This window comes from Rhipicephalus sanguineus, chromosome 2 (genome assembly GCF_013339695.2).
Source record: "Rhipicephalus sanguineus isolate Rsan-2018 chromosome 2, BIME_Rsan_1.4, whole genome shotgun sequence".
Classification (NCBI taxonomy): Eukaryota; Metazoa; Arthropoda; class Arachnida; order Ixodida; family Ixodidae; genus Rhipicephalus; species Rhipicephalus sanguineus.
In genome coordinates, this window is record NC_051177.1 from 122,492,529 (window position 1) to 122,498,528 (window position 6,000).

The window sequence follows — 6,000 nt, forward strand, 5'->3', positions numbered from 1 at the left end:
ATGCAGCTGCACTTAGCGTGAAAGCTGTAGAAAATGCGGAGCAGGGATTCGCCTGCCCTTCAGCGACGCTCGCGTTCACGGGCAAGCAAGCGCTGGCGTTTCAAAAATGCAGCATGCTCGGCGTCTATGGCGGGAAAGGAAACCATTTATGATGCCGCGACGCTCGCGTTCACGGGTAAGCAAGCACTGGCGTCTATGGCGGGAAAGGAAACGTTCATTTATGATGCAGTGGCGCCCTCTCCTCTCTTCCTCACCTGCACATCTCTCATCCTCACCCCCCTTTTTCACCCCCTTGCTATACTATAATACACACGGCTGTGATATGCTATACCCTCCCTCTCCTCCTTTCCGGCCTCCTCACCGTCACTTTCCTTTCCCACTTGTTATACTGTACTACACATGCCTATGCTATGCTTTACCCTCCCCTTCTCCTTTCTCTCCCCCTCACCCTCACATCACTGCTCCTCGACGTAACTTTCCTTTCCCACCCCTTGCTATACTCTAGAACACATGACTATGCCGTGATTTGTCTTCCCCCTCCTCATCACCCTCACATCTATTTGCCTCACCGTCACCTCCCTTTCCCGTCTCTTGCTATATAGCTATGCTATACTATGCTGCTTATGCTACGCTTTACCTTCTCTCCTTCACTTTCCCATCCTTCTCACACTCACTTCCCTTTCCCGCACACATACTATACGATAATATACACGGCTCTGCTATACATGGGTTTGCCAACGTGACGCCATTCATGGCTATGCTATGCTTTCCTTCTCCTTTCCTCTTCACCCTCACTTCCCTTTTCCGCACCCTTACTATAACATACTATAGATGGCTATGCTCTACATGGTTTTGCTTGCTTGACGCCATACATGGCTATGCTATGCTTTACTCTCTCTCATCCTCCTCAACCTCACATCACTCCCCCACACTCTCACTTCCCTTTCCCGCCCGCTTGCTATACATGGCTGTGCTATACATGGTTTTGTCTGCGTGACGCCAAGTGACATGAGACGACGACGACAGCATACGACAGCCCGAGCCCCTAAAGTGCGCCGCAATTAAAATGCGAACTCGCGTAGGTACCGCACGAAAGCAAAGGGCACCGACACAGTACGTGGTTGTTGAACTGAGCCAACTACATAAATCCACTTTGATCGAGAAGCTTCTACGGCGTTATCGCCGGCGTCGATATCGGTCCTTTCTTGCGACGTCACAAGACTCGAGCCGCAGACTTGCAGATTCTATCTAGCATTGCCTGACCTCGGACGTAAGGATGCGAGGGAAAGCGTGCACGGCATACACTACTGGCATATACCCGGAATTTTGGCACTGTTCATAAGCGCGGCGCGCCACATCGCATTTCGACCGTCGCCGCAACTTTATAGCGGTTTTCTTTTAGGTCGCCAAACAGAACTCGCTCTGACTCGGAAAATATGTTCTTTGCTCAAAATCCACAATATTTATACTCAAACTCAGCAAAATTTCACTCTAAGCTCACTCAGACTCAGATGCACCGAAATTATTACTATCGGAGCTCACTTGCTTACTGCTCACTTACCGAAATTATACCGAGCTGGACTCAGTCGGACTCAGACTGAGCCTGAGGTCTGAGCTTGAGTTAGTCGACTCATGAGAGAGTTTGCCGACCTATGGTCAGGGGTTATTGAGACCTCGACGTCGGTATAGAGCAGTGAAGTGCTGTTACTATTGCTAAATACACGATTCTACATTCCGCCTTACAAGGGTAAAAGACAGCCCAAATTTTGCCATGCAGCCAAGTCATTATTGCGATAGCAATTATGTAGACACTCTCGGCGGGTTTTTGCCGTCGCCGTCATGTCCCGGTTATGTATATGTATGTATATATAAATAAAAGCCACAAAGAAAAATAAATTAGAGAACAGTTTTCAAGTGTGCCACCGTGATTCGAACCTGTGAACTCTCGCTCCGCATCGCGTTAAACAACTAGGACACGCGCCATCAGTTCGGAATGCTGACGGCGAGCTATTTATATACACCATTTACTGCTGGCGGTACGCAGAGCTCGGAGGAGCTACGGTATCACCAGCGAGATTACCCGAAGGGAGCGCTTTAAAGCAACGCTCCTAGATTTTGCTTCAGTGTGAAAACTGCCCTTGAGACGCGCACTAAAAAGTGGCCCATTTCTGCATCCACTCGCGATGTGGAACGCCGGGTAAACACTGTGTCGAACGCCATCGCGCGGGAGGAGACGCGGACGGGTTACTCCAAGCGATGCACTTTTCGCGAAAAAAAAAACAAATATCTAAGAGCGTTGGGTTGTAGCGCGTTGCTCAAACACGAAGAAGTAACAACCGTGAAAGTTGTTTGTTCGCGCTCGTCCTGTGTATAGCTGTGCGTTCTTTTCGAGCACCCTTCCTTGTGTTTCAGCAGCGCACTGCGTGTCGTTGCTTTCCTGCGTCCTTTGCGCTTGAGCGGCGCGCTGAGGGTAGCGATCTGCTTGCCGTTGTTCGTGCGACATCCTGATTTGTTGGTATCGCATTCATTGCTTCGCACTTGCGGCGAAACTGAGACAGCCCAAATTTTGCCATGTAGCCATGTTATGTTTTTAGGCGCCAAGACAGAAGAAATATATAGCTCAATTTGGCTGTTAAAGGGGTACGTCATGAACAACCGATCGGTCTAGGTGAAAAAGTCACAGGGTTCCTTATGCATTCGCATAAGACGACTCGAAGGCGAAAGCCATGTTCTTCTTTTTGTTCTCGGTAGATGTATTAATCCTGCCCCGTACCCCTCCGAAAGCTTTCTGCACCTAACATGGCCTTGCACTGCCTCCAGAATCGGAGACATTGCGAGTTTTCTGCGCCTCACCTGGTTTTGCACTGCCTCCGTGATCGGCTCACATTTGACCAAGCGACGTCATGCGAAGATGCCATCATGTGACGTCCCGTTATGTGACTACATGAGGGCGTCATAGTGACGTCACAAGTTTTGGCAATCGGGGGTGATCACAATGACGTCATATCGTGACGTCATCACGTGATGATGATTTTTCGCATCAGTCGTGTTGACGCCGCCGACGCGGGACGCCGATGGTAAATTTTCGCGTTTGATGAGGCATCTAAGGCTTTCGCCTTAAAAACACATCCTACGGAAAGAAGACACTGCTATGAACAGCTGAGTCGAATGTTGCAGTTCTACGCGGCAGGGAGAGTTTATAAGAGGAGCGCGAAGTTGCGATTTTCTAAGGCGCCCTCTTGTCATACCGTGAGAGCTCTGTGTTCTCTCTCTGTTCAGAGCTGCCGGCGCTTGCTGTTTGACGTCGAACAGCAGATAGGATGTTATTGGCTAGTAGCCGACAGAAATCAAGAGCGGCGTTTGGATCAGGTGCGCTTCTTGCCGCGGGGTGCCGCCAAGTACCGGGCGCCGCGCTCTGCAGTCTGCTAACATTACACAGGAGCCACACTCGCGCGCTTAGGAACCACAACGGAAAAGAGCGATCGCGTTTCATCGCGCGCGCTCACGGTTATGATGCGCGTTGAAGTAACTTCCCCCGCACCATCCTTCCCTGTGATAATGATGATGCGTGTAGCCAATTACCCTTTGTGCCGGGTGGACTAACTATTGGTGTCCTAGCCCAACAAAAATAAATAATAATAAATACACACGTAGTCAGGAGGCACATAACTCCAGTGCTATGCGTCCAGCCAACAGGAGGTGTTGTTCCAGTGCGCTCTTCGTGACGAGAGAAGAGACAAAGCGCAGCGTGCGACAAATCCCTGTAACTCTGCTCGTTATCGACTGAATCGATAAATTTTTGCGGCGATCGATTCGTGAGGCAATAAACTCCGATACTGAGGTCATTCGATGATTGCTTGGAAAGGTGGTTGAGGACTGCCCAATCCAACTATTAGCGTTATTTTCTTGCAATAGCCGAGTTCGCACCAAGTAGTAGTTGTGTGTTTTTTAGCTATTAGTACTCGAAATCGTTCCTTATTTAGGTCGAGTAATAAATTAAAGGAGTTTGTAACTTGAAGACGAAGAAAACCGTGATATACGGCGTTCATGTTTTGCAGCTTTTCGTTTCACTTTCTTTTGCAACCCACTCCACTACTTCATGCACCGGACTTGCGTGAGCATGTTCAACTTTTTGCAACCATTTGCAAACTTGCCCTTAGATACAGAGTGCATGCCAATGCACCGCCCAGGTCTAGAGGCAATGTTTAAGATGATGCTAGAACTATCTGCTTCTGAACCAGCTTATAACTTGCGTATGATTTGGAAAAACACGATCATTCTGCTAGGAGTAGCTACACACAAACAAAAAATAAATGAAAGATCTCACACAGCAAGTGTATCTTGTGCGAGAGCCAAAATGTGGCAATAGTTTTATATTGTTAAAGTAGAAGGCCCAACATATACCTATGTAACCTGCTGAATGACGGAAACAGTTGGTTTTGGTCTATGCAGAAAATATTTTCTATGTATGCAATTCCAAATGCATAGCAAAAATCTTTTTGTACACTTTGAAAAGGTACACCTCTAGTCCCCTGTACTTGGTAGCTGTGTAATATTGTGTTCGGTATATCACCCATTTTGTTCCACGTCGGAATTCTATGACGTCTGAAAACAGAGATGATGGAACTTCACTAAACGAGCTGCCGTACCATAGCACTGCAATAGCCAAGTGATGCAAGCTACTTCCACTAGCGGTCGAAAAATCTTCTCATAAAGTTCATTGGGAGGGAATGTCAACTAAACAAGACTACAGCGAGTATCAACCGTACCGTTGGCTACACACAGCATCTTGCTAGCCGCAATGCAATCTGTCTGTAAATTGAGAAAGGTACATTTCTCTTCCACGGTATTAATGCTCCATTACCTTCTCTATTGCTCTAACCTGTAACATTCTCAAGAACATTGGAATGCTGCTGTACAGAGCTCGGAGAAGGAAATTAGATTTAAGGACCTCAAGTATGACTACCAATACACGCAATCACTCGAGATAAACATATCATTTCGCTACGAATCTGGCTACAAAAGGTGATGTTGGCTTTGGTGCAAGCGTGTAAGCCAATGTATTACACTGATGCGGCACGAACTGAAGACTGGGAACACAAAAATATCTGCATTATTTAGAGCCCTGAATTGTTGCTTTCCATTCCACAAGCGCTGTTATATAAGCATCCTCTTTCACTAACAAACCAATACAAACTGCACCAGTTTTACAGTGACAGGCTCCTTTTTTGTCCTAATATCTTAATGAACTGCAAACCGTCAAGATATTAGGAAAATGTGAAGTTGCCTAGTTGAAGAAGTGTGCTACAAATGCTTGCACAGCTCAGCCCGGCCAAGCAGTACAACAACAAGTCAACAAAGCATGGGGCAAGTAAACAAGGCCCGGAACGTCGTCACTGCTGACGTAAATGCCGGCTTTTGGACACACTAGTGGCGCACACGTGATAACGCAGGAGAGATTGCGTGGGTTGAAAAACAATGTGTAGCACTTCACTCAAGTGTCAACGCTTTCTGAAGCCACCTTCATTTTCTCTTACAGTCGACACTCAAGGTGTACCTGTAAGCAGGCCTTTAGAGCACATGCGTTTAGCTGGGAAAAAGAAACTACAAAGGCAATTGGATGTAGCAAAGCTTTAGTTCGAGCTAGTTGGTTATACAAACTTAAGCATCTAGGCGTGAAAAAGACAAAGCCAGAGTGCTGTATACAGGAATTCCCGTCTTTTTGCGTCTCTGCATGGCTCTTGTACAACACAATGTAATCCACTTTTACTGATAAAGAATTACTGCATACGCTCAAGCAGACACTCGAAATGTATGTCACAAAGAGCTGGTACGAAAATTTCAGGGCGTTGTTGCCACCTGTCATTGCTTTTTGCACCTATTCTGGCTTCCCAAGTGTTTTGATATGGCAACAGTGAAATTTCTGGTATTGTAGAATGGCAATTCCTTATTATAACTCAAATCATTTGTTTTAGTGTCCCTTAAACCCTTTAATGCTCA